This window comes from Rana temporaria, chromosome 12 (assembly GCF_905171775.1).
Source record: "Rana temporaria chromosome 12, aRanTem1.1, whole genome shotgun sequence".
In the NCBI taxonomy this organism is placed as follows: Eukaryota; Metazoa; Chordata; class Amphibia; order Anura; family Ranidae; genus Rana; species Rana temporaria.
Genome location: NC_053500.1, coordinates 54,600,719 through 54,613,404, shown reverse-complemented (window position 1 = coordinate 54,613,404; position 12,686 = coordinate 54,600,719). Strand labels below are relative to the sequence as shown.

The 12,686-nt window shown below is 45.1% G+C and overlaps 1 long non-coding RNA gene across 1 annotated transcript; it reads left to right on the top strand.

The window, feature by feature from the left end:
* The first annotated feature begins 10,330 nt into the window (after positions 1 to 10,330).
* Positions 10,331 to 11,298, top strand: LOC120918627. Its single transcript, XR_005744428.1, has 3 exons — positions 10,331 to 10,370; positions 10,489 to 10,535; positions 10,679 to 11,298. It is a non-coding gene; the product is annotated as an uncharacterized LOC120918627 (long non-coding RNA).
* Positions 11,299 to 12,686: the final 1,388 nt, after the last annotated feature.

Genomic DNA, 12,686 nt, shown 5'->3' with positions numbered 1-12,686 from the left:
AAAGTAAACAAAGCCGCTATCGCGGCTGTCGGCATGTAATCGGTGATTTTTTTTTCATCGATTTCATGCTTGTAAGCCTGTAGGAGAGATGTGGGGTCTTATTGACCCCACATCTCTCCATAAAGAGGACCTGTCACAGTGATTCTTATTACAAGGGATGTTTACATTCCTTGTAATAGGAATAAAAGTGATAAAAAAAAAAAATGTAAAAAAAAGTGTAAAAATAAAAAAATTAAGAAAAAAGAAAAAATAATAATAATAAAAAAAAAATTTAAAACGCCCCTGTCCCGGTCGCTCGCGTGCAGTAGCGAACGCGCATGCAAGTCCCGCCCACATATGTAAACACCGTTCAAATCCCACATGTGAGGTATCATCGCGTGCGTTAGAGCGTGTGCAACAATTCTAGCACTAGACCTCCTCTGGAACTCAAAAATAATAACCTGTAAAAAAAAATAAAGCATCGCCTATGGAGATTTTTAAGTACCGAAGTTTGGCGCCATTCCATGAGTGTGCGCAATTTTAAAGCGTGACATGTTAGGTATCCATTTACTCGGTGTAACATAATCTTTCACATTATACAAAAAAATTCGGCTAACTTTACTGGTTTGTTATTTTTTAACTCATGAAACAGTTTTTTTCCCTAAAAAAAGGCGTTTGAAAAATTATTGCGCAAATACTGTGCGAGAAAAAAAATTGCAATGACTGCCATTTTATTCTCTAGGGTGTCTGCTAAAAAAAAAATATATAATGTTTGGGGGTTCTGATTAATTTTCTAGCAAAAAATTTTTGATTTTTACATAAAGGAGAGAAGTGCCAAAATAGGCCCGGTAACGAAGTGGTTAATCATCAACCACGTGAGTTGCTGAATCTAACCGAACCGAACACCCCCCCCCCCCCCCGGGTTCGGTTCAGTTCGCAGCAGAACATGTGAACAGGCAAAACATTTGTTCAAACACGCGGACACCGTTAAAGTCTATGGGACACAAACATGAAAAATCAAAAAGTTTATATGCAAGTTATTGTCATAAAAAGTGTTTGGAGACCTGGGTCCTGCCCCAGGGGACATGTATCAATGCAACAAAAAAAGTTTTAAAAACTGAATTTTTTTCGGGAGCAGTGATTTTAATAATGCATAAAGTGGGGCTTTAAAAGGGGGCTTCCAGATTCCGATAAGCCCCCACCCGCAGACCCCCACAACCACCGGGCAAGGATTGTGGGGATGAGGCCCTTGTCCCCATTAACATGGGGATATCCTCCCCATGTTGAGTAGGGGTGTTGAAAATAATCGCCGCATCGATATTATACCCTGGACGATTCTGCATCGATGCAGTATTCGGCAATAATCGATTATTAATGACGTCATTGCAGCCCCTCCCCCTCCCCTGCACAGCAATGTCTTTGCTGGAAAGATATGCCGCAGATCGGCTGGCTGCGCCTGGAGTAGGGTGACCACGTGTCCCGGTTTGCCCGGGATCGTCCCGTAATTTACATTTTTGTCCCGTGTCCCGGGAGCCTTCAATCCGGGACAATAGAGTATCCCGGAATCAAACACATTGGACATTGGACTGCCTGCCGGCTGCCACACTCACTGCCGCAGACTAGTCAGTGCCGCTGTAATTACATTATCATAATTCTAAATCACTGGTTGCTATGGCCGCCCCGCTTGGCGTGTAGCAACCAGTGACGTCAGCTCTCTCTCTCTCTGAGGCTCTGACTCCACCCCCACCTCCTCCTTCTCGCCTCCTTCAGCCGCTTTTTTTTCTAGCATAGAGAGTAGCTCAGCATCACCTACCACAGCGCAGACCGAGCCCTCTGAGCGCTCCGACCTCTTCCACGGCTCCAGCCCACTGCCTAGCGCAGGCCAGCAGCCCAGTGAGTGAGTGACATCGTCTGCTCAGCTGAGCCTGGACGTCCTGGACCCGACCGGACCAGACAATTCATGGGCACACTGGCAGCATCTGTTGGGGCACAGTAGCGACAATTCATGGGCACACTGGCAGCATCTGATGGGGGCACAGTAGCGACATTTTATGGGGCACAGTAGTGACAATTAATCGGCACACTGGCAGCATTTGATCTGATGGGCACAGTAGCGGCAATTGATAGGCACACTGGCAGCAACTGATGGGGCACAGTAGTGACAATTCATGGGCACACTGACAGCATCTGATGGGGCACAGTAGCAACATTTCATGGGCACACTGGCAGCATTTGATGGGGCACAGTAGTGGCATTTGATGGGGAATAGTGGCTGCATTTGATGGGGAACAGTGGCAGCATTTGATGGGGCCTAGGGCCCTCTTTTGATCTTGCACACGGGCCCCCAAAATACGCAAAAAAAAATGTAAAAAAACATATATTTTTTTTAGGGGGGGGGGGGTGTCCCTGAATGGCAGTTTGGAAATGTGGTCACCCTAGCCTGGAGCTGTCCCCTCCTCAACTCACACAATGTACCCTGAGCCTCATTGCTGCCCCCACCCACGATCTCCCCCTCCTCTGTGATTTGGAGCTCTGACTGGACAGTGACACTGGTCATCTCCCCGATGGGCGGTGCCGAGCCGCACGAGGAGCTGAGAGACAGAGACACACAGATCACTGCACGGAGATGACACTGCAGCTGTTGTAACATCCGTGGGATGAGGCATAAAGTTGGCTGCTGGAAACTACAAACGAGCTGTGAGGAGAGGAGGGGGGGATGGAAGTGCTCCGGAGGTGAGAGATAAGCCTGACATGCTTGATATATGGGTAAGTGTAGAGGTGGCACATCCCCCCCTTCCCTGCTGCAGCTATCCTGTGTGTGTACTGTTTGCCTTACACATCGAGGGCTGCACAAACTCTTTTACTGTCTAATTTCTTCCTGTGATTTTCCTATCATCTCTCCCCTCTGGAACCATCTACGGATCTAGAAGCAGTATATTTCTTGCTGATTGGAATGTCTCCCTTTTTTTATTTGTGCAGTGATGTTGACCTGTTTACTATGCACGTTGCTGCCAAAAGACTCAATGGGTTTGTTAAAGTGATACTAAAGGCTATTATTTTCTTCTTTAAAATAAAAATAAAAATCATACTTACCTGCTGATCTTCTGTATAATTTCCCCAGTCTCTGACCATTTCCTGTAGCATGTCCCCAGTCTCTGATCATCTGGTGTAGCATGTCCGCAGTCTCTGACCATCTCCTGTAGCATGCACGCAGTCTCTGATCATCTCGTGTAGCATGTCCCCAGTCTCTGACCATCTCTTGTAGTATGCACACAGTCTCTGATCATCTCCTGTAGCATGCACGCAGTCTCTGACCATCTCCTGTAGCATGCACGCAGTCTCTGACCATCTCCTGTAGCATGCACGCAGTCTCTGACCATCTCCTGTAGCATGCACGCAGTCTCTGACCATCTCCTGTAGCATGCACGCAGTCTCTGACCATCTCCTGTACTATGTCTGCAGTCTCTGACCATCTCCTGTACTATGTACGCAGTCTCTGACCATCTCCTGTACTATGTCTGCAGTCTCTGACCGTCTCTTGTACTATGCCCGAAGTCTCTGATCATCTCCTGTACCACGTCTGCAGTCTCTGATCATCTCCTTTAGTATTTTGGGGGGAGAGCCATGCGCACTTGCGCTGTAATCGGCCCAAAGGGCCTGGTAATGGACTAAAAGGGGACCCATGCATTTTTTTTCAATTACTTTTATCTAAATTGCCAAGACCCCGACAATTCATTATAGCCGCGAGTAGTTTTAAATTACCCTTTTTCCTTTAGAAATGTCATTTTGTGCAGAGACTGGTATAAACATGGGAAACATGCGCTACTTTACAGGCATATTATAGACACCCTCAGGTAAGAAATTTAAAGGAATATTTCACTTTTATTGTTTCACTTTCGAATTTGCTGCGAACACACCAAATTGTTTGCTATTTGGGCGAACAGCCAATGTTCGAGTCAAACTCATGTTCAACTCGAACATAAAGCTCTAATCCCCTTGTGGAGGCTTCCATTTGTGAATAGGCATTTTATGGTTAAACAGTAGTGATGTCGCAAACCTAAAATTTCGCGTTCGCGAACGGCGATTGCGAACTTGCGCATATGTTCGCGAACCGGGCGAACCGCCATAGACTTCAATGGGCAGGCGAATTTTAAAACCCACAGGGACTCTTTCTGGCCACAATAATGATGGAAAAGTTGTTTCAAGGGGACGAACACCTGGACTGTGGCATGCCGGAGGGGGATCCATGGCAAAACTCCCATGGAAAATTACGTAGTTGTCGCAGAGTCCGTTTTTAATCCATAAAGGACATAAATCACCTAACATTCATAAATTGTTTGGCATAACGTGCTTTAAAACATCAAGTATGATGTTATTTCGATCAGGTAGTGTAAGGGTTAGGGTTAGGGTTAGGGTAACAGATAGGGTTAGGGTTACAGACTGTAACCCTAACCCTAACCCTATCTGTAACCCTATCCCTAACCCTATCTGTAACCCTAACCCTATCTGTAACCCTAACCCTAACCCTGTCTGTAATAACTTGAGAGGTGCCCGAAGCTGAGCTGGAGGAGGATGGTGTGTCAAGGTTATGAGCGGAAGCTGTAGAAGATTGGGTGTCCTGTGTTAGCCAGTCATTAAGGATGAGCCGAACATACCCGGGTTCGGTTCGCACCAGAACGTTCGAACAGACCGACCGTTCGCGCGAACATTTAGAACCCCATTGAAGTCTATGGGACTCGAACGTTCAAATTCAAAAGTGCTCATTTTAAAGCCCAATATGCAAGCTATTGTTGGAAAACGTCTTTGAGAACCCGGGTCTTGCCCCAGGGAACATGTATCAATGGAAAAAAAGTTGTAAAAACTGTAGTTTTTTCTTGAGCAGCGATTTTAATGATGCTTAAAGTGAAAAAAAAAATTCCTTTAAATATGGTACCTGCTGGGTGTCTATAGTAGTGGCATGTGTTTAGAAATGTCCCTGCACAACATGAGATTACTCTCAGAAAAAAGTAATTTAATACTGCCTGCGGCTATAATGTAATGTTTGGTCCCTGCAATATGGATAAAAATCACTGAAAAAAATAGCATGAGTTTCCCCGCCACCACTCCCCCCAGGTCATTACAAGACCCAGTGCCGATCCTGACCTCCCTGGGGCCCTAAGCAAAATGACATGGCATATTAAAAATGAGAATCGGGGGGGGGGGGGCGCTGACGACAGTGACATGTCACAAAGTTGAAAGTTGAAAAGCGGGGGAGGGGGTTTCTACTGTCGGAAATGACTCAGCCAGCGAGTTTAGAAGCAGGGTGGGGGGGCAAAAATGACTTCTCACCAGGCAGGGCCTCTAGTAATTTGGGGGGCCCTTTGCAGCTTTGCGTGGCCCTAAGCGGCTTGCATAGTGAGCCTATAGTGAGGATCGGCCCTGACAAGACCTTTTGGCCCTATATACTTTGAACAGCAGTATACAGGCGTTGCAAACAACATAAGGACTGTAGGTTTGTTAAGTAGAATCAGAACCATGTCATACTTTGCTCCTGCATATTGAACACTTTCCTAAAGAGACCCTCAACAAACTACATGACACTTGTGCCTGATGAGGCCACTGATGTTCCAGTGGTGGTGGCCCGTGAGACTGTCCATACAGGCTTCGCCCCCCAAAGTGCATGTGCTGTGTGGCAACAATATGTCGATTATTTTAGGGGTGGGGGGGGGGCCATTACAATGCAGATCTTGGCTCAATAAATTATTTTTTTGGGAAATAAAAATTCTAGAGAAGAGGGGGGTTGCCATCCGGGGCCTCCTTTGAACAAATTCTGTGAAGAACTCCTGTTCTCTGAAGGCCTCCATTATTTCTGCAAGTCAAAATTTAGCAAAAAAGACTAATGTCAGTCAAGCCTTAGCTTTCTCCCCATATCTAACCCACAAAGTCATCCACTGATCATAAAGTCCAAAAATCAAGTTTCGTATCGTCGTATATCTGGTGCAGTTTTTTATTTTCGCCACCGACCATGTTTCAAGGCAAGGAATGGGATGACCTAAAGCAGGGCTATTCTGCCAGTCATCACAAGGGGGAGGCCATACAGTCTGAGCTTTCCTCCTTGTGTAGCCAACTTGGCAGACTGGTTGAAAAGAAGGCAGCCCTCTTTTGGCACGTTGAGAGCTTTGAAAAATATCTAAGAGAAGACATTAACCCCTATGGTCTCCGGATTCAGATTTTTCCATTGTTAGACAATGTAAATCCTGAGTTCCGGAAGAAATGGGAGCTAAACCTCCAACTTTGTACTGCCAACATGATGAAACTTCTCATAGAAGAATACAAGACTAGATCGGCACAGGTTGAAAAGGACATTGACGAAACTTATACCAAACTTTTACCCTTTTTGGCGTTACCTGCCTTTAAAGAGCATGAGACCAAAATCAAGGGACGACTTGATGCGGTCACTGCAGAAACTCTGCACAAAAAGGAAACAAAATTCTGGAGGGACAAACGGTCCTTCCAAGAAGGCAAAGCCTACAAATGGCAAACAGCATATTCCACCCAACAAAATTCCTCAAAAGGAGGTAACGCCTTTACTTCCAAAAAGGGCAATAAGGCCTCATCAAATGTTCCCAACAATGCCCCCACACAAAACTCCACTAGAAATAGGAATGCTAAACCGAAACGAGCCTTGTTGGACCAAGATGACAACACCATCAAGAAACGCATAGTACAACAGCCAGGACCCACCAATACCCACGCGGACTCCGAAAGATTTAATCAACACAGCAATTCCCCAGCTCATAAAACCGGGCTGTTTCCTGTGTTTTCGACTTCACAACAAAGTACCATGAAGGACTAAGACCCACAATCAGAGAAACCACGGATACTGGGTTTTTTCCTCAAGTAGTTCACACACGGCAGGATACCTAGACCATCCTATATTGACGGATGATGAACCAAGATCCAATGTCGGTCTTGATATAATAAATCTCTCGAATTACGAACTCTCTACCGACGAAATGACACTACTAACCAAAGGCCTCTCTTTCTGCCCAGTGGCACCCCTGGACACTTTTGAAATTATAAAGGACATTCACCTGTTTGCAAGGAAGTTGTTACTTAAGAGTCTGTACTCAAAACCCAAAACAGAAATTTCTCCTACTAGTGCTCAACAGCACAAAGAAGACATGGATCTCCTTCTATCACTTTGTGACGAGGCAGACCTCTCCGATTTTGATGACATCTCAGACATAGAAACCCTTATGTCAGACGCCATCTCCACTCCAAGACCCGAACGACCCTTCAACACTTTGAAAATCAAGTCGGACAAGTTTCCTCCCTTGCAAACCAACTCAAACCTGGCTGCTTTTGTAGCACTCACGACAGCAGAAATCAAAAAATTACGAAAACCACCCAACACCAAACAGCTTGCTTACCAACCCATTGAGGCACTAGAGAAACTTAAAGACTGTCATTCACTCACCATCAAGCCCTCCGATAAGGGGGGCAACATTGTGATCCAAACGAATGACCAATACAAGGCTATGTGTATAAAAATCCTTTGCAACCGGGATTGGTATACTCCCATTTCCACATCTACTATTATAAAGTTTGAAACTGAATTTTATGCTCTAGTGGATGGAGCCTTCTCCCAAGGTGCAGTGAACCATGATGTATGGGAGTTTATCCACACCAAATACCCCAAAATTCCAACTTTTTATTGCCTGCCTAAAATCCACAAGGATCTCATAAATCCACCGGGCCGTCCCATTGTATCTGGCAGTGGCGCCCTAACGGAGAATTTGAGTATCTTTGTCGATTTACACTTGAAACCCTTTGTAACCCACCTCTCATCCTATATTAAGGACACCATCCATCTTCTAAACAAAGTTGAACATCTTAGAGTGCCTCCAGGAGCACTTTTGGTAGCCATCGACGTGGAGGCCCTGTATAGCTCCATCCCACACCCTCTGGGTTTGGCTGCTATACGGGATGTCTTACTTCCCATCTTCCGCGTTGATCGGAAGCTTGGGGAATTTCTCATTATGGCCTTGGAGTTCATACTCTATCATAGTGTCTTCTCGTTTGACGGCTCCCACTTCCTCCAGGTACAGGGGGTAGCGATGGGGACCTCTTGTGCCCCATCATATGCCAACCTGTACCTGGGGGAGTGGGAAAAATTATTCCTGACCAGTAATCCGGTAGAACCATTTATCCATCTTGTATCTGGATGGTTCAGATATATTGACGATGTCCTTATGATCTGGGAGGGATCGACCGAGGAGCTCGAGTCATTCATGTCTATCATGAACTGCAACGAGCTGAACTTAAAGTTCACAATGTCCTCCAGCGATTCCCAAATCCCCTTTCTTGATGTTACCCTACTCAAAAACCCTGATGGGTACATATCAACAGGGCTCTACAGAAAACCCACGGCGGGTAATACAATATTGCACGCTTCTAGTGCACACCCCACATCTTTGATAGGATCAATACCCTATAGTCAATATCTACGCCTAAGACGCAATTGTTCTACCCAGGAATCCTTCCTACGGGAAGCAGCCGGACTACGTGACAGACTACTACATAGAGGGTACTCGAAAAAAATCCTCAAAAGATCATTTCAACGGGCCAATGGACAAATCAGGTCACACCTATTAGTACAATCAGGCAAGAAGTCCCCTGTTGGTAGTGATACTACCAGACTTATCACTAAGTACCATACTCAACATCAAAAAACGAGAGGAATCCTCAAACAATTCTGGCACCTACTCTCTCTTTTGACCCTCAACTCGGTCCCTTTGTACCAAAAGAGCCAGCGATAACTTACCGACGGGCATGCTCACTCAAAGACCACTTAGTGGCCAGTGAGTTCAAGGACAACTTCAGGAAAGACCCTTGCAAAAGGAAGGGTACCTTCACCTGCGGGGGTTGCTCCATCTGTCGATACATCAATATAGAGCGTGATATTGTACTACCCAACGGTCGGCCTTACAGACCGAGACACTTTGCCAATTGCAAGACATTTGGCGTAATATACTTACTCACCTGTCAATGTAAGAGGTTCTACGTGGGTAAAACCAAATTACCATTCTTTAAGCGAGCTTCCCGGCATTTACATGCCATGCGTTCGGCCAACCCAGACTTACCACTAGGGCGCCACATCTTGTCTCAACATAATGGACTTTTCTCAGGGGTTAAATTTTTAATCCTCGATAGGATCCATCCAAGCCCCAGAGGTGGGGATTGGAATAAGATCCTCTTGCAGCATGAAACTCGGTGGATTGCCGAATTAGAGGCCAATCTTCCACCGGGCCTCAATGAGCAGATCAGCTTTAGGCCTTTTTTGGAAGGTTTCTCCTCCGGGGGTTGTGAAAAAGAATGACCAAGACCACTCTATATTTCGAGGACCTTATGTCACCGATTGTCTCCTTTCATTACCCCCTTCTCCACTCTGTCATTTGCCCATGTCAGTAATACATACTGGATTTTCCCTGTATTTATCACCATGCCCATTCATCCCTCAGTACACCCCCTGGGGATTCGCGTTCGAAGCGCATTTTGGCTTGACTGGCATCTCCCTTATTGTCACTCCTTAGCTGGGCGCACGTAAGCCGTCTGTCCTCCTTCCATGGGAGACGGCTTTTTTGACCTGGTCCCCATGCACCTTTTGGTGTTTTTGACCATGGGTCTATACCTGCGCCTATAACAGGGGCAGGGATCACACAGTGGACATTTTTCGTGCCCCTGTTTTTTCCTTTCTGCCCCTGGACCTTTTGGCCCACGTGTCCCCATTCTTGCATAATTATAATATCCTTTTAATACAACATCTTCTTAGATTGCTGTCCCTTTAATTTTATGGCTGAGCATACCTGTACATAAAGATACTGTATATACAAACCCCTGCTTGCATTGAGCAGCAACCGTGCTTACAAATCACTCTATAACAAAAACATTTATTTGCATCTTGCATTTCCAATCCTTCTTACTACTTTTTCCCTAGCTGACCCTTTTTATACCCTTCTCCTCCTGTACTAGTAATGGTCATGCCCCCTTTATTATACGTTTCTTATTCTCCAACATGCAACCAACTATTCTGCATATTCTCCACCCCCGTGTCAGGTGATCTTCCTGGTCACTTGCCATGTTTTTTTTTTTTTTTCCCTCCCTGCACGTCATTAGTGCGGGCTCCCACATGATGAGAGCAGGGCTTACCTGTCCCTCCCCTCTCCCCACTTGGAGGCAACGCCCCCTTTTCCACACTGACCCATAGCAACGCAGGCTCCTTTACAGACCCCTCCCACCTTACTCCTCCCCCTCTCCTATTTAAAAGCCTAGCAGCCCCACAATGTCAGACATTGCTGGATGGCTGCAGCAGCTGTACACACTCTAAACTGCTTGTGTTTTCTTCCCATGTAAGTACTTTGTCTCTTCATGTTTCCCACCCTGACCCCCATACTATTGCTTTACATGCCATTTCCTATACTCTGTACATCTCTAAACTGGGATTTATTTCTTTCATTTATTTTTTAGCTTCCGATCCCTCTACTGACCTCTCTGGCCACTTTTTGTCATTACAGGTATGTCTCTAGCCTCATATATAAAATCTTGGTTCAGCTTTCTTCTTTTTTTTTTTTTGCGATCCTTTTTTGCGTTCTTTTTCGTTTTTGTTGCCTGCGGCACCGTTGATATTATCCTGTCCTCTTATTTATATTTTGGACAGGTAAAAATATATATATATACAATCAATAAACTTTTACGCTGTGACACTTCGGGCCAAAGGTCTTGCTACGCTGTGATTGATATTAGATGCCAGTCCTCACTCCTCTCCTTACCATCTGAGGCTTGCCATGCGTCCCGATTGCGATGTCCTTTTAAGGGGTGTGGTGAGCCGTTGAAACTTCTCGGGTGGTATGATTTTTTCTTATCTGTACCAGTTTAATGTTTTTCATCTGTATGTTATTATTTTCAACACATTGTCATTTATTTGTTTTCTAGAAAAGTTGTCTGTTACACTTTCTGACTCCACACATACTTCGGTCCCTGAAGAAGGAAACCCGAAACGCGTTGGGCCCAGTATTTATATTGTGGACTCTTCACCTCTTTTCCAATACACCCTATTAATGTGTTGTTTTTAAACCTTTGTACTATATACGTTTACTGAACGTTGTTTGATGCCGTCCTGTTATTATTAAACTATTATATATTTTGTATCTACCATGACTACTTGTACTACTGTTGCCTAAAAAGCCCCACCCTGGGGGATCCTCCATTTTTTTCTGTTCATCAGGGGTGTCGGCAACTATTTGAGACCAAACCATAATAGATGTTCTATTCATACTTTCGTATCGTCGTATTGCACGATAGTTTCCGATGTTTTCTACCGACTGTGAACGACGTTCTCATTCACGTAATATCCCTTTATACACTGCGCATGTGAGAAGCTCCGCACGTTTCCACGCCCATGACGATCGTTCTAGTGATTGACACGCCCCTTTTCAGTCAGTCAATGCAAGAGTCAGAAGAAATGATGGAGGGGAGACAGCAAGCTGCAACCAGGCAGGAGAGAGGCCAGGCACACACCAGGAGGAGCAGGAGGTACAAAGCCACCAACATGAGCTTCGAAGAGATGGTAGAGATGGTGGCTGTTCTTAAAAAGGAGGACTACGATGGCAAAAAAGGGCCTTACAAGAACCCCAATAAACTCAAGGCCCAGATCATGGAGAAGGTACGAAGGACTCTCCATGCAAAATTGCGTGCAGAGGTCCAGGGAGCAGTTGCACAAGAGATGGTCTGATTTGAAAATCAGAGAGCCGGACCAGATGGAGAGAATTAGAAGAGTTCTCAGAAGACGTAAGTAATTTTCATGTGTACTCTGAATATTTGTTTTTATTATTTTGCGTCATGTGCTTTTTCTTTCAGGTTGTGTATATAGACAGTCCAAGAATAGATGTTTCAAGGTTCATGTTTGTGGGCATAATAATTGGTTGTTCATTGTATTTAAGATCTTTTTATGTGAGACCAATTTTTTATTTAATGTAGATGTGTTATTAACTAGATTTAAATAATCCAACTTAAGTCAATATACAGTAAAAGGAGAGTATGCTCAGCACAGCAGTTGATTACACATATGGACTCAGTAGCACAATGGTTGGCATGGCCGATCCGCCCTATAGGCTCGCTATGCAAGCCGCTTAGGGCCCCGCAAAGCTGCGAAGGGCCCCCCAAATAACTAGAGGCCCCGCCTAGTAAGAAGTCATTTTTGTTCCCTCACCCTGCTTCTCAACTCGCTGACTGCATGGGAGAAGAGGCAAGAAGCCAGCACCCCTTGCTTCTCAATTTAATGTAAGATGTCATTTCCGACAGCAAAACACCCCCTCCCCCCACTTCTCAACTTTCTTTAATGTGACATGTCACTGTCATCAGCGCCCCCCGCTTCTCATTTTTAATGTGCCATGTCATTTTGCTTCGGGCCCCAGGGAGGTCAGGATCGGCACTGAGTGTTGGTCACAAGAACAACCTAGTTAGCGTGTCACACAGAGATGATCCAGTGTATACTTGTTGTTTTTCCATGTAGGAAACTTGTCCAAAGATAGAGAAATGCAGCAGCTTTGGTAATGGATAAAATCCAGTGTTATGCTTAGAAGGATTGTAAAAGCAGACAATTGTACCACACTTTTTAAAAAGAATGATTGATATTCCTCTTTCAGGCCTCTAATCTTTTTGATTCA